Source organism: Varroa jacobsoni, unplaced genomic scaffold, assembly GCF_002532875.2.
Source record: "Varroa jacobsoni isolate VJ856 unplaced genomic scaffold, vjacob_1.0 scaffold_393, whole genome shotgun sequence".
In the NCBI taxonomy this organism is placed as follows: domain Eukaryota; kingdom Metazoa; phylum Arthropoda; class Arachnida; order Mesostigmata; family Varroidae; genus Varroa; species Varroa jacobsoni.
The window spans coordinates 184,494-211,499 of NW_019213295.1; the positions used below are offsets into that span (position 1 = coordinate 184,494).

The following is a 27,006-nucleotide window of genomic DNA, read 5'->3' on the forward strand; positions in this document are numbered from 1 at the left end:
TTGCGGCCACAGTCGCTGTTGCCGTTGATATCTCAACCCTCTGCCTATACCTCCTTGCCTCATAATGCGTCCGAGTAGGCGCCATCAAACCGGTTCTACGGATAGACGAACAGAAAGATCGAAACAATGTCACGATCATAATCTACAGTCATACTCTAAATCAGAGCGTTGGCAGAAATCCACCGGTCACACGGCAAGTTGCATATGAGAGCTGGTCGGCGATGAAGTAAAAGATGGAATCTGCTGATCGAGGGATGGACAGTGTCAGGCCTGACGCAGGAGGATCAGCAGGAAAGCGACGAGTGGATCGGGGCGACTTGGCTACCGTGGGTGCCTGATCGTGTCCAAGCGACGACTGCTGTCTTCTCATGAAGTCGAATAAAGCCGTCAAAAAGAACCGTAGCCAAAGAGAACGAACTGAATTACTACTTGTCCGTTTCTATAACTGTCAGTGTGCCTCTCTGGCTATCCGACTCAGCTATTACTATTCGTATCGCTGCATCGAAGGGAATCCGGCTCACACGCCACCACGAACGTGGGAAACGCAAAAAAGAAGGGGAAACCTAGCTACCTTCTGCTGCTGCTACTACTACTAACTCCTATAGGACTAGCTGGTACTAAATTCACTAGAGCAGCTGTACATTTGCCGGTCGTCTGCTGGCAGCCGACCGGAGTTCCTCTATCCTAGTCGCTCCGGTTTATTCGTCGGGTCGGGTAAATACTACAGGGTTAAACCGAGTACCAGTAGTCAGAGTTCTTTGACAGAGAAAACCGCGGCAGAAAGCGCGAAACAGAGGAAACGACAGACGGTCACAGAGAAATGCAGGGAGAAAACGGGATGGGGACAAAAGAGCCCTATCGAAAAAACTGCAAAGAAGAAGCGGCGGCGGCAGCAGCAGTGGCAAGAGGCCAAGAGCGAAGAAGAGATAGTTTGCAAGAGAAAATGTGAGACAAGGGGGTCGAGCAGTGAGGACCTGAATAAAATATGAGTGGACTTTTCTTCGATGGCAGCAGCAGAGTGTTCCGGCACTCACCATTACGGCAGAGGCACACTAAGGGCCTTCTTAAGCCGCACATGCCGCCGCCACCTCTTCTCCCGCGGTCGCCTGCGCGGCTGCTCTCGGCAACCAAGTTGAAATCTCCAACTTTGCTTGAGTTCGCCCTTTCCTTTGCCCCTTACTGGCCTCGTACTCCGCTTGAGCTCTGTTTCGTTACTCGATTGTCCGCTATCCACCCTGGTTCTCTCTCACAGTTTGTGTGCGTTGCTTCTGTCGCTGCAGGCCCGTCAGATCAAGCTACCCCACGCTCCTTTTGACTATTCCCAGTGTGCACCGCGTCTTCGCTTTATGTGCCCACAATCTACTTGGGCAGACTCGTCTTGACAGAAGGGGCGGGCAGACTTGGGCCAGTCAGACCTGGCCGCATATTGGATTATTTGCGCTTCGATTTAAGCTCTTTATCAACAGTACACTAAAGAAACACCAACCAACCACTATAAGTATTCGTATGTATTATACTAGGTAGCCACAACACGACGGTCGCTAGGTTTGATTTTACATAAGATCACAACGTGGACTGTCGACAATCTCCCATTTACAATCGAAGATCTGCCGGTTCTACCTAGGTCTCTATCGCTTTATTGTCTTTCAAGGGTCTATAAAAGATAATCCCGCGTGTTTGTAGATGTATGTTAGGACATTGTCTCCGCGGCTTACTATAATTGGCATGTTACTATCTCGCAGGGCCTTTTCTCTTCCATATGTTATCTATAGTCACATTAGTCAATAGGCAAGCGCTACTGTAAAAGATGATAAAAGAGGTCATATCCTTTGATTAAATTGTTCACCGCAGCAAAGCAGGAGCCATTAAATGTTGTCAAGGTCGAATAAGTGCCTTTGCAAACATAAGGTTGATGGATACCCACTCGCACACCCGGTGGACAATGCTTAACGTACATAGGGTTACTTACCTTCCGTATCAGGCTCAAATGAGGTCCCATGCTGTAAGAAGTGTTTGTGTACACTAACGCATCGTGTTCTCGTAGTTCTATTCGACATTCTTCGTAATTAGGAGAGAAACATAGCGGATCATTATCGTAAGAAGAACATTGTTTTCCGTCAATTTAGTTAACCTATGTTTTACGCAAGCAACCTCTAAAAGCTTAGGATCGGTAGACGGTATGTCAGTAAAAATGAAATTTATTAGGTTTGATTCTAGCTAACTGTTAGCCTATCTGGCCAGTAACCTATCTAACGTAGCAGTAGGCTCAAATTGTTAAGCTAGGCCTATGGCCTAATCATTTATATAGAGCCAAACAAAGCTGAACTAAACCGAAATCCCGGCAGGACTTTATACTCATTGCGTTTTTGGCAACATAATCCATTATGACCATATGGCGCCTAAATCACAACTCGAAAAGCACCAAGTAGTGATCACTTATATTGCGTAATTCTTAGTTCATGGTTATCATTTGAGTTCTACCCGTTCACTTATAAAATATCCACCTATATCGTTACCGTGAAGTTAAGGGAGTGTCAAAAGCCTATCATTTGGCAGGACAAAGGACTACAAAGATATTTACTTCAACAGCCACATGCAGTCCAGTATTCCTACAGGCATGGGACCTAACTTTTTTGGTATAAAATAAATATTTTGGGTACAGTTGACCTAAACAGATGATTTGCCAAGTTACTCGAAAATATAGCGTTTCAATATAGCCTTATCTAGAAGATTCGGAAACTTAATCCATGGTAACTTACATTGCTTGAACTTACATTGCTTGTACTTTTTAAATGTGAACTTGGTATCAGGGAAACTGCTTCTTGCTTTCTAAATATAATGTACATATGTAACACATCTACATTTGTTATATGTATAATTTGCCATAAATAAAGCCCAGATTTAGCCGATTTCGCTCCTTATTTAGTTAAGAATTTATTATTTGATTCTTCCAGTACTACTGATTGCTTTAAAATTACTTTGGTCGAGACATATTCCAGAAACGAACTTAAATCTAGCCAGTCTGCATCCACTCTTCCCACCCTCAATACAATCCGTGAATCCACAAGTTCATGAAGGGCCGCAATACCATGACGCGAGACCTAGGAGTTGTGTTGTGCCACTCAATATTCTTTGGAAAGCATAACTTCGCCAATACTATGACAACCGTTAGGGTATGTTTGTTCATGTGACACTGTTTCCTTGAGTCGTCTGCAAGAATCTACACTAACTATAGATACCGACGATATCATGAAGAGATTGCTTGTCGGGAAACCAGGCAATTTGCAGTGGCCTCATTTGCTATCGTTGCCAGACCCCCCTTCCCCTCCGAACCGGGCGGAACTAGAAGGAACAACCAAACCTAAACGCGCCTGAAGCTCGAGTGGCTCCACGATCCTTGTCGTTCAGACTGCATCCCAAGCACCGCGGTTCGTCCTCTCTCAGTGAGGGACCTTATTTCCTCGTCCTTTCGACAAGTGGAAATGGCGGGATTATGGAAATTGACGTCACGCAAATGGAACTCTAAGGCAACGACGAAGCTCCGATTTTGTGGGCAAACGCAGGAAGCTACCGCAAAGAGGACGAAATCACCGAAAATTACCGGGTGCCGGCTGCTGCGCCTGGGGCAGCATTCTCTAAGGGCGAAAAGCAAATTTTGCCTGCATCTACCTTCCACGAAGCGAGGCTGTTCACATGTTCCCGCAGTCAAGAAGTCCATGTCAGGGGCAATCAGGTAGGCAAGGGCATTTGTGGTAGTAGTTATGGGGGTTGGCTTGTGTTTCGAGTTGAGCGACGCAAATGAATGTAGTCAAATTTTAGATGTTGTTAAGCCAAGTTGCTATACAGAAAAAAAAAAAAGAGAAAATGTGTTGAAAGCTTTAGTCTATCATATATAGGATTTGCTTTATCAACTTATACAGGCCATATGCTGTCAAACCAGTTTCTACTAAATTGTCCAGGGTAAAATGTACGTCTGACGTATACATGTTAAAGGTGGTTAAGCTAACGATAACTATAAGAAAGTGAAAGAGTTAATATTATCCTTATATTGTATATCTATTGTTATCTGTAGTTTATATACATAAACGCTAATTGTACATTAGGTCGTTGCGTTAAATGACTTTGTATCTTCTCCTGTTTTACTCGGGCGTATTTTACCACGTAAACTGTCAACACAGTTTTCGCACTTGAACGTCCAACTGGTCCAGTTTTAGGCATAATGATTCCAAAGGACATATAACAGAGGAACTGGTACTCAGAAAAAAAAATGTAGTATTCGCTGACGCACGCTTAAAAAAGGTGTTTCACAGTAAATTTAGTTTTATGTAGTTGTAGCTGTGTGTTTAAAGGCAACGACCAAACCGCAACATAAAGTACACTTTTGATGTGGATAGCACTTCTGGATCAAAGTCCAAGATTTTATCCTGAGCTAACTGCAACTACTTCAGTCGTCCGATACCTTTCCCAAATAGCCTCAGTCTGCTTAAATTCACACGCATAATCGCTTTTATGGTCGTTACAGTTTTCGAAATTAACTATAGAGGTTTTTCTGTCACTTTTTTTTTTTTTAATTCCCCTTATTAACCTCCTTTCGAGTGTTTCTTAAGCTTTGGGAGAGAGTATTTACGTTTGGATGTTGAGGTTCACTCTGGAGTTCAGGGTAACATTGGCACTAGCTTTTTTGCAAGGATACAATACAAATTGCGACGTACATTTGGCACAATATCATGTCGAGGAATCCATGACTTATTGTTCCACAATTTAGGCATGTTTTAATAGATAGCATTACCCAATCTTCGCGAAAGTTCTTGTAAGTACATCCAAGTCAATAGAGTCACTCAGCATGAAACCATAAAGCACGACGCTCTGATAGTCGAAAAGTACGAGGAAACGTGTAATTTTTGATTCGGATATTCGGTCTGGGCTCGCCTTTGCAGCGATACCCCAACTATTGTAGTCTTGACTCCATGTCATACCTGTGCACGCACGTGTGGTCGTTTCTAATGACGCATCGGTTTCTCTGAGAGAATTGTCGATGGGTCTGCTTCTGCTTGAAATTCATGTCCTTTGGCACAGTTTGTGTTGTGAGCCTTCTCATCTTCAATTGGCCTGTTAAAGTGGACACACGTGACTCATGTGAGGTTTCTCATTCTGCCTCAAACATGTGAGAGCTCATTCAGCGATCTTCCAGTGCGAGCTGTCCTGTCCTGTTCATCTGTGCTCACTGTAAAAGGTCACCCTGAAAGAGGATAGTCCTTAAGACTTTTTTGTAACTGTGTATACCTTTCATTTATGTGACGCCTGATTCACAAAAGCCTTCCGCAAAATTGGAATGCTTTGATTTAGCTTACAATATGCACGTTTTGTGGTATTTCATGTTAACCACGAGTTAAGTTACTCGTTTAAAGCACTTTCAAACCAAAATGCGCACCTTTAAATTACATAAAATTTGCCTGCAGAAGAGTGGGCAAACAAACGAGTGTGGTACTCCGAACGCATTCGCGCGTTCGCCTTTACTTGGCCGGGCATTCATTAAGACTTTTTTGAATTTTATTTCTGAAATTACTTCTAAAATTGAAAAAAATAAAATATGTGTGCAATATCTGGTTTGAATGTAACTCATTTTTATAATTCCCTGCGTTAATTTGTAAATATAAGCTATGTAGTAATATATTATGGCAAATTAATCATCTCCTTCTGTCATCTTTTTAAAATGCTTATCGCTGATATCGTGCTAAGGTCTGCCTTTACTCATACAGCCACACAAGAAGATTTTTGCTGACATTGGTCACAGTTCATGTCCAACTACCATAAATGTAGTAGAAGATTACCTTTACATACATTTACATAAATCAATAACATCTCTTTACTGTCTTATGGACTTACGTTAGTACATCGAATAAATGGGAGTATCGGCCTCTGCTGCCGATATATGGCTTTCTCCCTGCTTTCAAGAAATCATACTTATTTCAAATAATTTTGTAGATGAAACATCTCCAGTTCGAAAGTCGTATTTATAATCGTACTCTTAAAGGTGTTCAATTATCGTCTAGTCGTTTTAGTGTGCTCTCCCAAGCTCAAAGGTAGCGCGTCCTCTCTGCCGAGGAAAGCAGTCTTTTTTTATTTTTGCAGGCCAAATAATGCTCCAAATCATTGCAGCAATATAATAGATTCATTACAATAGCCACTCGCACCTAATTAATTTGAATTTGCCAAGAAATGCGAACGAATTAAATTTAATGAAGCGTACAGTTGATGATTAGCTTCATCAACTTCTTGAAACGAAGGCAGCTTAACTAAAGTAAGTGGGACCCAAAGTGGAGATTTGGGAGCGGACAATTTGAATACCTATTTTATTTAATTTTGTACGTACACGAGTGTGCATCGTCAATAGAGGCGTCGGCAGTCATAGTGGTTAACTGAAAACATCAGCTAGCAGATCTTTACAGGTCCCCAACCAATAACGTAGGCCCATACCAGATCCACATTTCTTTACACAAATTAGCTCTGGGACTCACTTAAATACGTCGGAACGCTTGTCTTCGAGAAGATCCATTGAGAAGACATAACTGAATGATTCGGAACAATTCGTGTATAAACATTATATTCCCTCTAATAATTTTCTTTAAGGATAGTCGTAATGCATGCTCGAGGACGGGCGAAAAACATGTGTTGTGCAACGGCATTTTGTTTCTAAGAGTGACACATTACAAGGTGCATTAAACTGTGTATATAATATGTCTATGCTTTGTCTCTGATGTAGTTACACAAAGAAGTTACTAAGTTAAACAGGGTTAGTCATACTCGAATAGTACGACAGTTTTATTTGGCGCTCCTTCTTCACATCAAATATATTCCTTCTGGTAGTCTGTTGCACATATGTAGATGTTCGAACGCTATGGGGGGGATGCCTGACGAAATCACAGGTGGGATGAACGATACCGATCTCAACGATCGAATAAGATCCGAATAGATAATGTCGTCACTGGCAGATTGTGAATGATAAGGATCAAAATACGTAACGGCTGTTTTGGAAATTTTCGCCAAGTTCTTTTATCTACGTCATGCTACCACAAATGTAAAATGCCGTAGTAAACTGGTGCACTATCCGCATATACAAAGTGGTACATATTTACAAGAATCACAGTAGGTAAAAGTATTTTCAAAATTGCGTTCTCCGTCAGAGCAGGCACGCCTAGAGGGCAACGCTAGGTAATCGCATGAAGCTCAAAGTGCACGAAGCTCGGGCAGCATTCGGTGGCAAAATGTTTCGAGTTAAGTCTCCAATGGTGGGGAAATCTGCTATTTTCAGCGATGTTCATGGCACATTGGAACAAGCTCGTTTATATACAGGTTAGATTGCTTGGTTGCTTCTCCGCACGTTTATGAAAGAGGGCCCCCTGAAGGGGCATTGCTTCACGATACTGTCTTTCAACGATGGTCGTATGCACACAGTAACTCATGGTACTCCCTACTTTCTATCCAAAATTGGCTCAAAATTGGTCCTTGCTCAATGCATGCGACCACTGCATCTAGCGGTGCGGATAAGCTTTCGTGGCGCCGATCCCCTGGATGCGCACACAGAGAAAACCGTCAACACGAACACACACGGAGAAGTGATGGAGAAAAATTCGACCGCTCAGTGAAGATAGCCAGATTTTATAACAATAGCCTTCCAGACACACGCGTGAAGACTTCACGTGAATGGAGCTACAGTGTGCCATGAAAAAATTCGATTGAACCCATTCATGGGTGACTGCAATATGAAGACTGGATCTGGCTGGGCCACACGATTCTGTGGTGTCACTCGATGACCCTCAATGGCTAATAGCGCTTGCATTGTGTACGGAATTTCGTCATTCATTCATAATTGAAGTTCCTATACATGTATAGTTCAGCTGGACGATCAACCCTCATCTGTGTTGCGATAACTGCGCTATTGTAATGTCTTTGCCGACTCGGAAGTGTTTGACTGCGACTTGATACGTTTTGTTACGTGAAAGATATTACGTTCATTGATTAAGCGCTACTACGGCTGACAAAGTCAGTTAAGACGATGCTTATATATCAGATGCTGCCCCATTCGTTATCCAAAGACATTAATTTGACTTTATATATATCATTAGTCTCCAGAAAGTACGTCATAATATTAGCCCGACAGAAGCGTTAAGGCTACGGGAATTCATTCGTGTGGGACTTGTAACCATACCACGGCGAAGTTTAGCTCTTTGCAGGTTTTGAAAACCTATAGCTTGGCTTACAAAGGACTGTCTGCGATCGTACAAGAAGGAGTACTCATATGACCGTACGTCGAATCACTAATTTATAGGTATATCTAAGTTGGAAGTCTAAGCTAGGAATTGACGTAACTTGTTCGTTCGTTGATGGGTCCGCAAATAGTTTTGAATATGGATGTATAGATCCAACACTACAGTCATGCTTGCCTTAGCTCCGTGTATATATATAGCTTATTGTTACAGGTGTATGGAAACTTTGAGAATTTGTTAATGATTATTGAAAAAGCCGGTTTCACTCGAATCGTTGGGCGGTCAGTTCCAAGAGAGCGATCGAACTAATGAGTCAAACGATGAGACTTTCTCATCAAATTTAGCTGATTGTGGATTTACATTAAAATCTCAATGTTCACAGTGTGTGCACAGACCACAATAAAAAAAAGCTATTATTATATATTTAATAGTGCGTTCTATGAGAGACTTATATAATAGTATTAATAGATTCAAAGAGCAGGTTGTGACGATTTCTGTAATACGGAAATGATCGAGAGATACATATCGGAGACAACTTGGTGATAGTAATTGTACGGCATTATCAACGGCAGTGGTGATGCATATCATTATAGCCGTTATATTGTTGCCCCTACAGCTATAGCGATAATAGCGTATAACACTTCAGATACCGTCGTTGTCCTATAACTAAACCACGACTCTAGCAACATTCATTTTATGCGACGCATGCGTCATGCACGTATACGTCTAACGTACCTCATACCATCGTAGATCCAGCCGAATCTACATAAACAGTGCGCGTGCTGCATGTATATCTGTACGTAGAGAATAAAGATAAATATGTACAATTATCTTTAATTTCAAAAATGGGGAGCGTACGTAGCGAATGAGAATGACATAGGATTAAATGAGCGAACCGCGAAGGAAAGGGGATGGATAGTTGTGGAAAAAAAGTGTGCAAACTCAATAGTAACGAACTACATGTTGAAAACAATTGTCGCAAAATATATGAACACATCAAATGCAGTAGCATTTGTAGGTCGTTTTCTTTTTACAGGCAATGTGAAAATGTAGACTAATTGATTAAGTGAGCTTCTGCTCTCTACCAGAACGCGGTATGCACATCTTCACAAGCCGAAAAGCGCCGTTATATAAAGTTATGTGATACTATATTTATGTTTTACTTGAGATAGGCAACGACATAAATGTCGCAACCAGGTTATTTTAGTTGTCTTCGATTATACACTTAAAATGAACGTTTAACGCATGTAACTCCTTCGTGAAGCGACAGTACACTATGTATTTCTCAGAAACTAAATGCTACTACGGGAATTCGAGCTCCTCACAGGCAGCGTAACCTGACAAGGTGTCGTTTCAACATAAGTGATACTGAGATAAAGTCATGCGATCCTGTACTGAGCACGTTCATACGCCTCTAACGGAAAACCGCGAAGGTAAAAAACCTAACGTATTCACCTTGTTTACCATTTGACAGTTTCTTCAGTAATCGCAGTCTTTCATTTTCTCGGTCTCGTTCCCTCAACGAGGACACATGGTCGACTCGGTTCGAATCCGGCCATAGGCATACTTAATTCTGTGCTAGGAGAACGGTTTTAGTCCTCATTATTATTATTATTATCATCACTGTTATTATTATTACTACTATTATTTCCATAGCTCTCTAAAACAATGCCAAACAGCTTAAGTACCGAACGTAAAGCACGATGTACTTATTTTTATTATTGTTTCAGCAAAATGCGACCCTCTTATAAGCCCGTCTTCGTCGAGTAATGCTATTTTCTTCCGTGACAAGCACATCCATTAGAAGTGAAGTCATATTAGCATCGCCTAACAAGGCTTGCATACATAGTACCACGTAGCGCACCAAAGTGAATGGATAAAGCAAAAAGAACGCAAAAAAGTAGGCAGCTTCCATGCCATCGACAACTATGAAGACATACTATAGCTCAAGTTCAATTAGTTGCCTATTGCAATCCCAAGCCGTCGCCTCATTGCGTTCGCTACAACGTGTGCTATTAGTATACATGGAGGATGGTCATGGCTTACAGCTTCGTTGTTCAATCGAAGCGAATATACCTTTCTCATTCCAACCATGGAAAGCATAGTGGATTGGCCTCACACAAGCAACAAAGCGTTTCCGGCGAACTTTCTCTCTCTCTTTATCAGTGCCTCCTGTAAGTCCCAATAGAACATCGTGAGCTGCTCTATGCACATGCAATGGGAATAGGATTTCGAATGGGTGCACCAATGCGCCCGACCCACCTACCCCTAGGTGCCGTCTCCCCCAAGTCCAAAGAGCGAACTCAAGGTGCTTCCGAGACTTCTCGCACCTCCTTCTTTCACCATTACCATTACGGCTTTGACCAGCGCCATTCTGCTTTAGCTGCTGGCAGCGCCTTTGCGGGCGCTCGCTCCAGGCTATGTGTTGCCAATGACGCCAATGAGAATCTCCATGAGAATGGCGTCCCTTTACCCCTCCCCGCCCCATATGTGACGCCGCTGTCTCGCTGTTCTGTAGGACACACATACAGACCCCTCCTTTATCCCTACCCGACTCTCTGAGGTATCTGGAGGATCGGATCTTGTTGGCGTCGTCGTTTTTTTCTTACTTGTGCCCACCGCTGTGTCGCGTACTTGGCCTTTCCTCCTATTCGGTCTTGCATTTTCGTGGATTCACCTCTTACATTTCCTTTGGTGCGCACGCTCGTTCACGATGTTCTTCATGCAGCGAGCCCTTTCGGCTACCCCCATTCCGTCTCTCATAGCGCCCTCCGCCATTTCTTGGCCCGCACTTCCTCAGGTCCGTCGTTCCGTTTTCCCTCAGAGAGTAGCAGCAAGGGCTGGTTGATTTGCATCACAAGGATCCTCCTGCTCCCTCGTCGCCATCGTTGTCGCCGTTATCTGTCGTTCTTCTCGGTAACACTAAGCAGAGCGGAAAAAGGCTTTTAGCAGTCGGCTAGTTCATGTTTGTCAGATAGATTTCAGGAGTAAAGAGAGACGCAAAAAATATGAGGACAGCAAGTAAATTGTCGTGATGAAAAGGCGACAACAGCGACGCTTACCGATAACGCGAAAGGTGCAAGAAGCATCTTTCGAGAGGCAGGATACATAAGACGAGTGAATGAATAGCGCCTCGAGTCGAATTGCCTGGAAGAAACGCATGTATATGTAACGGCTTTTTCAGCTAACGGCAAAGCGTTTAGAGATATTGAAGCCTGAATTTTAGTAATCTCAGTATCCTGTCTACTTGGCTGGTTGAGCACCTGGTACATGAGTACCGAGCTAAAGAAGAAGGTAAGAAGAATAAGCAAAACATGTTCAAATCGTGTGAAACAGAAGAAAAGTTCAATAATAAAAGTTTTGTTCGTTAAGTGTGGTTAGGTGGTAAGAAAATAAAACCAGTCTCTATGCTGTTTTTACCTAGGACACTAAACTGCGGCCCGGCTTATAGTCCATGATCCACAATGGCATCTGAAGCACCGATTGTTAAAACCATTCTGAGCGAATTTTATTTTCAACTATGCATAAGCAGTGTTCAATAATTCGTCGAATCTTTCCACTGTTCTCGCTAGGTGTTTTTTTTGTTCCCTAGCACCTGCTACGTTGAACTCATTTACAAAGATTTCTAAACGAAGCCAACAGTTGTTACCTATTATCTATGCTTTTCTCAATCCACTTTGCTAATTATCTTTCGTGTAAAAGCTTCCTGTCCAAACCTCGAAACTCGTTTCCACCGTCCCTATATTTTTTCCTTCTCGCCTTCTTCGTCCTGCTGCATTTAAACGACACGACGCGCGTAAGAATGGTGAGCTATCTCGGGGGCACCTAAGCAGCACTAGCGATGGCGATAGGGGCGCAAGGGCTGGTGTCAGTAAGCGAGCCGCCACTGAGAGGAGGTGATAGCCACTTCGCATGAGATGGGTAGACAGAAGACTGTCTGGTCTCGGTTCCGCTCCGCCTGTGACAGCTCCTTCAGTCGCCTTTCCTCTCGGCTGCTGCTGTTGATGCTTCTACGTTTTCTCGCTGACGACGGCAGCGGTGGTGGTGGCGTGCCAGTGCTAAGGCTTGTCGCTCAGCCTTCGCCGCCGTCCTGACCATCGTCCTCGTTGTTTAGTCAGGAGGAGACAAGAAGGCGGATCCTAATTACGGCTCGCCGTCCGTCGCGGTTCGCTTGTGCCGGCCCCACCGGCGTTTTAAGCCTCCTGTCTCTCCTGTAAGTTACGTGTGGTCTCGAGAAAGAGGCATGAGCTGCAGTGGCTGTAAGAGAGCGAGCCACAAGGAACTATCGAACAGCGAAAAACGGATCCCAGTTCTTTCTTCGAAGGAAGCAGTTCGCGTCCGTTGTTGCGTTAGAAAGCGGGCGGACAACCGAGGCGGCAGGCCGGTAGGCATCAGAATCGATGCCAATAGGACCATGTTCGCTGCACATACAGACGGGAAAACCTTCCGTTCAGCTTGCCGTCGGAACCGAACCTTGTGGTTTGGCTTACACTACTTCGATCAAGAAGCAGCATTAGGGTAGGGCTGTCAAGTCAAGGTTCCCGTGGTCCTCAATTCTTATCGCACTATCTCTCTCCGAAGCATTGGAACTATAGAAATAGTGTTGTTGGCTGCTAGTCTGGCAGCATATAGGTTGAAGTCTCTTAACAAAAAAGGACCCAGACCTTTGCTACGGCGACGGTAGTATGCTGTATAGGTTTTATTTCATTCGAACAAAAAGAAAGTCATGCGAGACGATTTCCGCCTACTTCCCGCCGGAGGCTATCGATAACCAATTCTACATCACGGCATATTACTGCTTAGTGGCCACGCTTCACCGAGGACCACCAGCAATAAAGCCTAGCGCCATTTATTAAATCAGCATAATTGAATACGCGTAACTTAATAGATCTTGGTAATCTGTTGTCTGTCTTTTGTATCAGTATAAAGATAATTTCATTTTTTTACCCAAGTGATGAGAATCATACTTGTATAATAACATACTAGGTCAACTTAAAATACAAAGAGGTAATTTGCATAGAAAGAGAGTAGAATACAGCAGCTTTATAATTACAATTTATCAACTATTTTTTATCATTACTTTTCTGAATCTTTGCCAAGTAAAAAAAATAGTAGGATGCTTTGAGGACAAGAAATTTGCTTATCCTGAAACACTCGGAAATTGTAGTTGTATTTAAGATATCTTCGTACCTATATTAGCTTATGGTTGTAAGTTCTTAACAAAATAAAGCTAGGAAAACTTTACTCCTTTGAATATTACACTTCTAGGTTGAAATTATAAACCTAAATGGCACTTGCTTAGCCGCTTTTATATTTTTTAGGTATAGTAGCCACAAGTTACAACGATACGCGAACTGACGAGTGATTGGGCTTACGTAAAGATTTACATAAAAGAGTGTTTTTTTTTCCTTAGTAAAACGATACGATAATATGGAAAATGTCTGGCTTGCGCTGACTGAATAATTTACGTTATATGCTCACCAAATTTAAAATCCTGTGAGTACTTGGCTTTAGGGCCTTTAATACTATCCGTGAAAGTGTCCTATACGTAATTATGCACATACTCACACATGTACACATCTTTCGTGTTATCAGGCTAGATATTAATATAACGATTACATTAGTCGTAAATAGTCGCTAGAACATTCGTCGACATGTTACTAACAGTGCCCATGTATTATAATTATTGCGGAAATGTGTTGCAGCAAAACATTTGGGTCAGATGTGTGTAATATACATGTGCAAGGCACGGCACCCAAGTTAGGGCAAACTTTAACAGGCTGTCCGATCTAACAAGTATACGTTAACCCGCCATTTTTGGCATTAAAAGGATTTTCTTTTAGAATAAGAAGGAATAGAACTCGTCGTACGAAAAATAATGGATAATAATGAGAAGTTGGGTAATCCTTCGCATTAGATGAGCTGTAGCTAAAATAAAAAAACCTGAAATCGACGACCTACGATATCGTCAGTTTTCACGCGATTTTTGAAAAATCCGAGAAAGAACAAACCGGAATATCCTCAGTAGGTGTTATATTCTCAGAAATTAATAAGAATGGTTCAAAAAGCTATATTTGGAATACCTGGGGGTTTTCGGGGGGATGGCAACTGTTAGCCGAATCGTTCATACAAGCCTCAAAGATTTGTTTTTCAGACATTTTTCACATTTTAGATTTTTTTGGCCATTTTGGGCCCTTCCTTTTTGGGCTCCTTTGGCCTGCTATCAGGCCAAAATTGAGTTCCGTTAGAACTGGTTGCATATTTGAGTGCAACTGCAACGAATTTTTACTTACCGACACAGGGTTACTATGAATTTTTTTTGCATATTAAGGAAGGCGTATTTTAAAAATTATTGCAGAGTATTTTAGACCCCATATCGATATATATATTATCGCCATGAGTGCTTATCATGCTTAATGCACAAACGCCCGTTACTAACAAAATTTCTAGAACATATTCATATATTTAAAATGGTTGCTTTTTACTTTGAAAATCGAGAAAAAGAAACAAAGCATAAAAACTTGAACGCACCCTACTTTCCCTATATATTCGGTGCCCCACAACTTGAATGTTTAAAGCTTTAGATTTATATAACGTTTCCTCTTATTTCAGATATTCGAAATTATGCTCAATGCACTGCTGATAACGCTGGATTAAGTTTCAGCAACCCTTCATTTGGTGTTGTGCCATACTTTTACTCAATTGCGAATGATGAACTTTAACTATTACGATGACAGTTTACAGGTGGTCCATCCGGTTCGAAATAAAATTGGGTATTTTCACCGAAATTCTCCTAAGTAAATTGGTGCACTAAATTCAAAAATAAATATAAGTATATATATAGATAGTGTCGGCCTTTTTCCGGACATCTTAGATTTAGATTAGACACTTGAATGATCTGCCTAACCATCATGAGAAATGGGAGACGCAGATTATTCTAATTCAGTTAACGTATATCTTAACTGAAATGCATTGTTACCTTGTTCAACGGCTACATTACAATGGTGATGAGATAGAGGCAAAATGATAATATCTGTAGGATAATGAATCCAAATATCCAATCAATCTCCTCAACCACTTTGCTGCTGTTTTTCCCCCGATCTGCAAAGATGCCTGCAAATGTGCAGTATAAAAAAATCATAGCTATTTTTTTTATCATTCAGATGACGGCAAATACGTAGTCCTTTTCAAAGATCCTGCCAAAGCAGGTCAGTCAATAACCTTCTGTATGTATTATTTATTTATCAAATCATTGATAGATTGTTCATCGCTAATATTCACGCTTATTTTACAACATAGATATCGTCAAAAAACGAATAAAAAATTACCGCATATTGAGTCTTCATCTGCTGACGCAAGTTACCATTAGACAGCTCGCTACTATGATATCACTATTACCCTCCTTTTCAGCGATGCCAATACCGCGCTCCGGCCTCAGCGTATGGCAGTACAGATACGTCATGCCCAAATAAGTAAAATTAGCTAGACGTGTATCCTAGCTGCTATGGCCAGCTTTAGGCTCACTGATGACTGCCCGGCCAGTCATATTATTCTTACAACCATACGGCCGCTCGAGGATTTCCTTGGTACACGTCCGTGGTAACGATAGCATCATCATCACCAGCAGGATGTGCGTAAATCACAAAATTCGTGAAAGTTTTATGTTGTGTTTACTTGGTTGACTCTCTTCCACCGGGGCCATAAAGCCATTAGCGAACTGGCGACTGGGAGCAAGAAGGCCAAGTAGATGGTAGTGCGTAGTGGAAAAAGGAAGAAGTAACTCGGCGATTATGTTTCTGTGATGGAAGAAACCCGGAGTGGGTGGGGTTTCAGCCTTTAATCTCTCCTTCGTCTGCGATCGCTGGCGCGTCGGCAGGGCACTGCATCTGCTAGCTTGTTGACGCTCTACCACAGCCGCGTTTAGTTACTCCTAGGAGAGGACAGAAATGGATCTGCAGACGGCAGTTGCGCGCAGACATCGTCGTCGCACGAGAGAAGCAATTACATCAACAGCATAAATTACTACGTCCAGCAATGGACACAGTTACTGCTGCTGCTACACTCAAAGAGTTGCTACTGGTTTAGCTGGCCCCGAGGAACAGCCACAATAAAGACGACAACGACGTGCTTGAAGAACGGTGTTCGTGCCTACCTGCTGCCTACCGCCGATAATATGCTTTCCATCGCAGAAGTGACCACAGCGGCAGTGATATCGCCTCCGTCGACGATGTTGACTTACAGCCGTCCTAGACAGATCAATATATGGTACACTTACGTATGAGTGTGATAAGTACGGTAAGCCTGCTTAGCGTCTCTGTAGCCTAAGCGGCATGGATGAAATGTGTCTCATCCATAGCAGGCCATGAAAACGCATAATTCTGCACTTAGTTAACAGACTGAACCGCCCAGCAGACTGGCGAAATGAGCTTGTGTCTCGAGGAGATGCAACACTTTTCTAATTTATTGATCTCAGCGCCAGTGGGATAACTTCGTATTTGAGGCACGAAGGCAAAGGAGGGAAAGCAGGGAAGATATCTTTGTTAGAAAGATAATATAAGGTAGTATCTGTAAGCACCAATGAGATATGGTTTCGCAATACAGATGGCTACGAAAAACTAGCTAAGAATTTCAGTGTTAAAGAAAAATGTTCATTAAATTAGCTAGTATTATAGTTCTTCAAATTTGTGACGAGAATCTTACGGAACGGCGTGAGATTGCAAAGTGAAGAAAAGAGGTTAATGTTCAGATGCTTAGACATTCTGCAAACTATATATATATATATATGATATAATTACCCTGGATAAATGTAAACTAATAAAAGATCCTTTATCCTTCATAGCTGTATTGGTAGATTAACTGATGGTCAACATACGGGCTAATTTCGTTAACTTTTTTGACCTAAGACTTTAAAAGTTTACGCTGTTACTGTTCTTTATCGAACTTCGTGCTAACTTGTATTGCTCTAATTACAGAATAAGTTAAAATATGTCACTTTACAGATAATGAAATATTATGTGAATACTAGTAGCACCCAATGATAGGAAATTCGTTCATATAGCCCTTGTAACAGTCGAATTGCAGCCATTTCGGCTAGTGACTAACTTTGAACTAGCTCAAGTCGACCCCGACGTGACCAAGATGCATGGTTTTTTTACGAACAACCGAAAGGCTCATCCTGTCTTTCCGCTATGACAAGAATGATAGCAGAAGAACAGAGAAATCAAAAGCCAAACTCATATATGTATGCTCTCCCTTACTCTCTTTTTGCCCTCAGGCATAGGGTGAAATGGGATAAAGAGAGGGAGAAGGATATCGATCGTGCCATCACGACTAAAGCCCTTTCGTTGCCCCTATCGCAAAAAACTATCTCTACGTTATAGACAGACAAGTTCCTGACTGATCCACTGGCCCAATACTGTTTCAGCTGTCCACTTCGAACAAGTTCGCACAACAGCGGGTCACGATGGTCGTGGCCACGAAAGGCATAATAAGAGACGGAGAGAGGTCTCAATGGCCTATAAACATTTGATGCGCGCTATGTCTCTTTCTGCCTTTGTTTCTAGTTACGATAGGTCTCATTGCCCGAACTTATGGAGGCGTTCGTTTGCAGTTGCTCTCTCGCTCACGCGCCAACTTTATTCTGAGACAAAGACATTGAGCTGCAACAAACAAATTGTTCCCTTTACAGATCTATTAATAATTGTAGTTAGTTGCTTCCCGTACAATCAAGATATGTAATGTTATTTTTCGTAAGAAGGTTCCTTGCATTTTGTTATAATGGACAGTTCTTTTTTTAGGGTAAAATAGTGTTATTGGAAGTAAATTAAATGTGTGTTCTATAATCTCTTAAATTAAATAGTACAGTAGTACCTTCAGATATCCATCGTGTTTTGACTGCTAAAAATAATCCTGTAATCGAGGTATAAGGGGACTACTTTCAAATAATAAGAACTACCCAGTGATACATTTGAATCAACGACATACATGCTCTTCTTCACAATATAGGAATCGAAGACCTAGATCGTTTCGTCTTTTAGCTAAACCCTTTAGCCAAGCACGTTATTATGATTTCCTGCTTTTTTTTTTGTAATAAAATTATTTCCTTCACCTTTCAAGGCTTTGTGACTATGAAGCGAACTATGAATCGCAACACTGGCGCTGATTAGTAATGTTAGCTCTTCAGCATCTTCTTAGTTCTGACTTTTTAGCTTGGTATTTGTTCTTGTAATAATTGCTGTTTTAAAGAAGGTCAAAAAAAGCCAATAGTAAGCGGCTTTCACTGAGATTTGCTCTTGGCTCATTTTTGGCCCTTGACAGAGTTATCCTACGAACCAGTGTTTCCTTTCCTTCCTACTAAGATCTGCTCTGTTTCTGTCCGAGTTACCTTCGATTCATCCCTTGCTAAATTTTTCGCTTTCTTGTTACTTGGATTCGCTCGCTGGTGTCCTACTGGCTAGCCGATTCGTCCGTGCTGGTTGCTTGTGCTTTCCCCTATACTAGAGACTGGTTTAAAAAGGGTCTGGATGATGCCGTACCGCCGGATGGAGGCTAGCTTATGAGTTGGGCGTCGTTTCGGGTAATTCTAATGGCATTGCGGGCCATCGATGGGAGCAGGCGGCCGTCTGCAGCCGCCGGATAGAAAATATCTCTTCAATGCTTTCCCATGCCCTCTCCTTGCCAATCCCCCCCCCCCCCCCATTTTCCACCCGATTCATGAGTAGCCTCATATTCTCTATCCCCCGTTTCTCTATCGGCCGGCCTGCTCCGATGACGATACCTACAAGAGCGGCCGCAGCAGAAGCAGCACCAACAGCAATCGCGGTGGATGGAAGAGGAACCATCGAAATGGAACGACTTAAAGGACGAACCTGGAACCCATTTCTCTCGTGCTCTTGTCGTCTCACTTTTCGGACCGACCCGTACCTGGAACATGGAAGATGGGCGACTGGCGAAGCCCGCACTGCTCCGTTCGTTTGGAGCTGCTTCCTGACCGCTCCTAACTCAGTCGCTCCGTCGCTAGCTAGGAGACTGCCTGCCTGCCGAGCCATGGTGGATGTAGAAACAGCATAGCCGCGGGCCATTCTCGCGAACATGATATGGGGGTACATGGCCAGGCCACCAGTCAGGTGCCCTCACGGCTGCCCGAATCTCAGAGCAAGAGGACGACATCGATGCTGATCTGCCGGTAGAACGCAGAAGTACTGGCGAGAAAAGCGAAGAAAGATCCAACCGAGACGGAACTGTAGGGGGTTGGTTAGTGAAGGTAGATGGGCCTTGGTCGGTAGTGCGGGTGGGGTAATGGCACTGGGGCACTAAGAGAAGGCGCTTTCTTTTTCGAAGACTGCCGTCCTCTGGACGGCGGCGGCGGCGGTAGTGCAGCAGCAGCAGCAGCTTTAGCTTCAAACTCGGCATACCGAAAAGATTTCTGCGCGTCCCTCCGCGTAAGCGAACCAACGAAAGCCTGCAAGCGTCCGTTGTCGCCGCTAGTTTGAGGACGCACGGTGATATTTGGTCCTGAGTGAGCAGATAGAAGCATGCGGCGTACGTGTGTGTCAGTTTGGATGTGTACGAGTGCGTCTATACGTGTGTCTGCCGTATTCCGGGTGTCCGTTTGTCTATGGGCCTGTGTGTTTATACCAATGCTGGAGAAACGATTCCAAGATTTCACCTTGCAGACGTCTCCGAAGATCCCTTGTGTTGCTGCCGCTGCTGCTGCCTAATGAACTCCACCTTTCATATATCCTGTACATACATAGACAGATAATTTGATTCCTCAGCATAAAAGCATATCCCGTTCGCACAGTTATTGCGATAGAGTCGCACACACACACAAAAAAGAGAGAGGAAAGGCCAAATAAGCTAAAGAGAAATAGAGAGGCTCCATTCTTAACGACGTTCTCGTACATTTAGGCTAAAAAAAATTGCCAGAAGGGCTTTTGTTGACCTGAATAAGATTTCAACTCCATATTTTCATGTTGGCGAAGCAGTCTGAGAGTACGCTAATACGTACGAACTGAGACGCGACAGGAGTAGTATATACTAAAAAGAATGTTATATAGATACGTGTTAAGAAAAAACTACATGAAATATAGGTTAACTTTGAACGCGGTAAACGGAGTTATAAGAATCTTGCAAAGTATTTAAACATAAAAATATATAAAAAATAGTGAATGTAATATAAAAAGAGTCGTCTTAATAGCTTTTGAATACTATTGAAATCTATAAGCCAGATTTCAATGGGGCTTACGTGTCATGAGACTGAAGCCAAAGATTTAAGGTTTTCAACCCAGAAACCTGCCAATCCATATAACCGCAATGATAATGAAAAGACGAAAATTCCGTTACAGAATCAATCTGATGCCTGATTTTGTAATGAAAGTTTTTAGTGAAGTACCCATGTACATAACAGGTTTCATGATTTCGATAGAGTTAAAGCCTAAAAACGTTATGTTCGCTTGAAACTTAACAGTGCGGCCACGTTACTATTTCGTAACCTGATAATATTGTACTTAAGGCCTGGCGACTCCAAGGAATCGCAAAGTTACGGTTTTGCTTGTTACGTCAACATACGACTGAATACAGTTGCTTTAAAAATAAGCGTTACCATTTTATGTTACTTCTTGATAATTATTCTTCTTTGTGGCAAATTCTTGATTATAGCCATAATACACTCTCACTACATACACTCCTAAGGCATAATAAAACTTAAAGCAGTAGGATTAGGCTTGTTGAATATTTTAAAAACTTGTAAACTTCAACAAAGATTCGGAAACAGTTATCGAAAACAAGCTATTGAGAGGAGTCCAGATAAACTTAAGACAGAGAGAGCTTGTTCCAGCCTCGCCTGCGATTATTTAACCGCGAGGTTTAATACTTTTGAAAAAATTAGGACACATATGTAACTGGCTACCTATTAGAAGATATTAAGTTACGCGTTTTCAAAAACCAAAGACTCTTTAGCCAACCGCGTGCTCTTTTCCACCAAATACGTAGCCATACATAATATAGACCCAAGCTTTGTTTAATTCCATGTATAAGTATAAAAGAAAAATTTACCGGTCAGATGTTAGAGGCTGTTTGCATAGTTTCAATCTAAGAGTAGAAAGACAAAGTTAGCGGAGATCCTAAAATAACCATTAGTAAATATAATAATTTATGCTAGACGTATTTGCTTCAGTGATGCACTTATTTTTGGAACTTCTTGCGTCGTTCGATGCCATCCAAAGTAAGCGCATCAGTGTTCGGATAAATGACTTCTACATTTGTAGCTACATATTTAGAACATCTCTTACGCCATGTTTGTTATTATCGCTACCTCAACAGCAGTCTTAGACTTTCCCAGCCGATCGTGTTGGATGTTGCAAGTTGACGCTTAGCTTAATACGCTACCTAATATACCTTGACAGTGCGAGTACGTTTAAAAAGTTCGAACTCTAAGAGCTCGTAGACGATTTAAATTGCCTTCAGATGGACAGACGTGGAAAAAGCGTGATTGGTGGTTTTAATTACGTTGGAGCACACGACGTTCAACGAGGAAAACACAGGCACGTTAGGAGACCATAACTAAAGCCTTCCACCCGCCTTCATCTACTCGAAGTTGCAGATAAAAAAAAAAAGTAGGACACTGTGGGAAGTATCACACATGCTTTGTCTAAATCAATAGGGTGCAATACACGATATGTTTAGGTAGTTTCGCCTACCTTGGAGCTAAGTTAAATAAGGGAAGAAGCAAAAAATTGCATGGATCAATATACCGGCGCAAAAAGTGTTACAGGATGCAACAAGGATCGCTGGATGATTAAAGGCGCAGTGAGGTGGTTTGGCGGTGTTCTGTTCGAACTGGTTTTAGACAAAATTACGACTTGCCTACGCTACAATAGCCTGGCACATTGCCATCGGCAAGGTCAAAGAGAGGCAAAAAATTAAAACTGTCAGCCCGGCTTGGGTGCCATGTAATGTTATGATATTATTCTCCATTTACCAATTTTTTGAGTAGAGTCCTTGCAAGCTATCCCTACTGCTTTTCCCCTTGTGTAACCCTAAGGGAGACATTTGTGCCATTGTGCTTGTTTTGCCATGGTGGGTGCTGTTCTATTTTCGGACTTGATTGTCCTTTATCTGAGTTGCTTTTTGGCCTAGGTGGCTTACTACTGCCATAAATATAACCTCCCAACATCTCCGCGCACGACACAGCGAGAGATACGAAGTCGGGAAACTTCGAAGGGGAAATAACTGCTCAGGGTTATGCCAGACCGCCGCTGGCCTGATGTTCTAGTTAGTTTCCTGTGGCTTGCCTTGTTCTATTAGCTTCTGCTATTATTTTAGGACCAATGTGAAGTCAAGGCTTTGGTAACGGTGATGGCAGTGTTCAAATATTTCTGATCGTCTGCTTTTGTTCTATAGTCAATGCGGGCGGGGCACAAAATCTACCAGAAGTTCCGGCAAGACTGCTACCTGCCCTTGTCTAACTGCTCCCAAGAGAACTGCAGTCACTTCCCGTCCAGCATATTCCGTAGATTGTTACTGCGCTTTGGTTGTATTCGGATTAGGTCCTAGCTTTTTCCATATAGTCGTATTGACGCTATCGGCCGTTTAGTACGAACGGACCCTTGGAGGAGTAACTGCACTTAATAAAACATAATAGGTTTCGCTTTTTTTGTGCTAAAGTAACTCAACCATTTCGATTATAATTAGCTGCTTCATTTAAAATGAAAGCCTAGGGTGTCACTGTCAAAGCATCTAAAAATCCCGACACTTTCTTCATTCACGCCCATAGGTATCTAGAAATAACACACACTATCCATTCCCTAAGTCTTTCTTAAGTAAAATAGATCAAATACGATTGTTTGTAGAGCGCAGGTGAGGCCATCTTTAGTAAAGTTTGAATTAAAATATAATATTTATGAAAAAATCGGATAATTGTTAACTGTTTACGTTTTGTCTATAAATGCAAACCTAGCAAAATATAAACAAAGTTAAACTTCCGTATTACAGTCGTCGTCAACTTATCCTACAGGATAATTTAGATGCTACGATTGATAAAGCGCTTGAGCATTTGGTTAAACATCTCAATATAGAATGTAGAAATTTCGATTGATCCGTCTAGTCCGATAGATTCGTCATTTACACTATGGCTTGTTCTTTTTTTTGTTTCAATTCAATAATTCGAAGGTGCAGTGGTCCGCAATTTACCTAAAGCTCTCCGTTAATTTTTTTAAGAAAGTATTTTTCTTCTTGGGGGGGACGGGACGGGGACGGCTAATTAATCGATACTACCGATGGTACCCCCTTAGTTTAAAATACCAGATATGTTTTCAGACTTTTATACTTAGTTATTTTCAGTTTGATTAACACTTGTTGGGGCTTGGCGTACAGAGCACGTGCTTGATGCGAAAAGCAGGTAGACATGCTTATTTGTAGTGTGAACGTGCACAAAGCCCAGTCACGTTCAAGGGATGTGCTTGAACGATACGAGTTTAGAATTGTCACGTGTCCGTGAACACTTAATCGATCTTTGGAAATATTTGCCTGTCTCATAAAAACGGCAAGTATACATAGATATCTCTAAGGGCTATTCGCTGCCGTTGGGACTTTGTAACCTAACCTCTGTTTTGTAAAGCTGGAGCCTATGAAACTGGTCCGAATCTAAATATGAGCATCTATTGAATTTTCAACTCCAACTTTCTGGAAAATAGGTGTCTCACTACGTGGGCACATTTATGGCCAAAAAGAGTTCAACAAAAGTCAATGAATCTATTTATTGCTGGTAGAAATACTCATTACATCATAAATGTAATGTTAATAACAGATAAAAGCTGACAAATCTTGTCAAACAAGACAAAATTGTGCGAAACCGTATACATATATATATATGGTATCCCTTTTGATTCCAATATATTACAAAATATACTGTATAAAGGCGATCAGCCATTGCTAGTAACAATGAGTTAGAAATCATACTAGCTTACACCTAAAGTTATTTACTGCTAATATTTTACCAGAACACATGAGTAAAATGGCTACGAGTTTTTCAGTCTGCTGTTCTTAGAATTGAAACGTCTATATTTTCGACAAGTGAACAAGCTTGGCTATGTGGACAATACGAGTACTTTGAACAGGATTTAGATGATCCCATAATCCTGACCGACGTCAATTGGATGCTGCACCCCCTTCTTTTGTCGAGGGGTTTGGCCGCCAGAATAGAAGCTTCTGCACTTTCGCATCTCGCGCCGCTTCTCACCGCCCCGTGTGCATTGGCGCATAGCCCTACCTCACGGACTCAATAACGCGCAGGTAGTCAGTACTCGCACCTCCAATGTTACCGTTATAGCGGTATGACTCTAGATCTAACGCAATGGTAGGTCAAGCTGTTTGATGTACCCTCGTAGCAAGCTACACCTACACGCATTTATGTAAGGCCCTTTTGATTTAAACTCCGTGACCTAACTCTGTCTGTGTCCATGATATAAACAGAGTTCTGCTTCTCGTCATTTGATGGTATCTTACCCCTAAGCAGAAACGAGAAAATAGACGTATGCCCGACTGAATCGGTCCAGAGAGAAAGAGATCAAGAGATCTGTCCCTGGGAAAACCCTTTTCTCGTCGCAATGCAGAGCAGACTGCCGCCGCCAGCTCAGGGGTAACTGGAACCAGCTGAACTAGGAAGGGGTGGACTTGGTGGACTGTTAAATAGAGACAGGAAGAGTAAAAGCCAGCCGCCTATCGATGTTCGTTCCTGGAATAGGCCATGTGCTGAATAGCCCTATAGCAGCGAGTTGTTGCCAGACTTTTGTCCTTAGTTTTTCAACTTGTAAGCTAAGCACTACTGTATGCCTTTTACGTTCGCTGGGCTGCTGTCCCGATTCCCGGGTTTCCGTGAGTGATTTCGATAGCGGTAGTTAGTGAAATGCCTCAGAGAATTTATTTTCGTTATTGATCACAACGGATCGCGCTATCTTTTAGTCAAGGCACACCGTTGTTAAAACGACGAAGTGACTCGCCAGCGTGAGAGAATTAGAAAGCCGATAGTTGAAAGTCCATGTGTTCCATTGAGACCATCTTAAAACAGAGGCATGTTGATAATAAGGAGGACGGCGATCCCCATTAGAGTGCCGATGTTAACTTTTTTCCGCAGATGTCTCTACCCTTCAGATTTTAATAAATAATCATTTCGATCCTTTGTTTAGTCTAATATATTCAACTATTGTGTATACAGATCAAAAGCTGCAGCTCTATGAGTTCCTGCTACGGAGATATTTGATGTGGATGGGCATAGATTTTAACCAGGGAATGGCAGCACAGACCACATTACATCAAATCGAAGGAATAAGTTAACATCAAAGTGAGCGTTGTTTACGGAAGTTTTGTTACAGTCAATTGAACATATTTCTATAAGGTGTGAAACACGTATTTAGTAGAAAAGTAAGTTACACTATCGAGAAGTATAGAATTAATTGGTTTTCGCGTATAGTCATACATATTACGCTACCGTACGCATGTTACCCGAAATTCGCTTAATTTTATACGGTAACAAAGAAATAATGCGCAATTAAAACAATGCGATCGAACATATATGGATTATCGTACGTTATGGGCCAATTGATAGGGAAATTTCAAAACTTTTACAAAACGGTTTTTGTCGTTGAAGCCAATCTCTCCAAAGATCCGTCATTGTAAGCTCAAATGATTTATCTAAACACTTAAGACAGTTGATGAGAATAATTAACGACTTTTCGCTGAGCATCTATAGAATCTTCATATTTTTTTGATCTCAATTTAGCTGTGTTCGCTGTCATTATAGATTATCATTATTTGCATTACCCCTTCTGCATCGATAGGATAATCGGCTAAATATTTTTCAAATTTTTATTTTTGATAATTCAATGTCGATCCCTTTTGGACAGCACAGAATGTCAAAAAAGACACACACTATATTTTAGCATATAATATAGGGTTAAGATAAAATTCGGGACACCTAGCCCCACATTCAGTTTTATCTAAATAGGATGCGGATCAGAAATAAGTGGGTTTTCAAAGCAGCTTTTATACACCACGATGTCTAACTAGTACAGTCGATGAAAGACTGAGGAAAATACTAGAACGTTGGTCCATGCCCAATAACTGCATGCGCCAATAGACCGGTTCCGCTTTGATATTTCAGTATTCTCTAGGATAGTTTCCCACTTGATCATGCTTACAGTTCTTCTTGTATAATTGTTCAGATCTTGAAACTAATGGTAATTCTCAGAACTACTACATAAATTCCCTACGCGAAATCATCATTAGCAAACAAGCACATAGAAGAAGTCACCTTGTTAGGCCTAAATTGTTTGTGCTTTGTGATACGCGTGCTCATCTGTCACTCATTTAACTTTTCGCTAATTAATTATAGAAGAACTTAAAGTGTTACTAACTAGTTAAAGGAGAATAAAGTAAACTATTTCAATAGTACACAGAAAGAAGTTTCAGCCTTAACAGGATCAGAAATAAACAGAGACATCAATGCGCCTAAATATAACTAATTAATAGTTCAAACACATATGCTTAGCTCATCTATAGAGTTGTGAAAGCATATTAAGAAACTACAAACTCGTTTGATGCAGGTAGCTCTTTCTCAGTTAACTTTTACACACTTAGTTAGTCTATCGTTTTGCCGGCTGTGCCATTTGAGGATTTCTTGGATAAAGCTAGCTCCTTGGAGAAACCGAGCGGCAGACGTTATATATCTTGCCCCCACCTT

General features: G+C 41.8%; 1 long non-coding RNA gene across 5 annotated transcripts in view; it reads right to left on the bottom strand.

The window, feature by feature from the left end:
• Positions 1–2,910: 2,910 nt before the first annotated feature.
• The window catches only part of LOC111260043 (uncharacterized), a 90,636-nt gene continuing 66,540 nt past the window's right edge, over positions 2,911–27,006 (bottom strand). For 4 of the 5 annotated variants that reach the window (XR_002680009.2, XR_002680007.2, XR_015310841.1 and 1 more), the window contains 4 exons: positions 11,330–11,414; positions 10,877–11,189; positions 4,977–5,239; positions 2,911–3,838 (listed from right to left, as the gene is read on the bottom strand). This is a non-coding gene — a long non-coding RNA (uncharacterized LOC111260043). Of the gene's footprint in view, positions 3,839–4,976; positions 5,256–10,876; positions 11,190–11,329; positions 11,415–27,006 lie in introns of all 5 variants that reach the window. The other variant, XR_015310840.1, reaches the window with a different exon arrangement.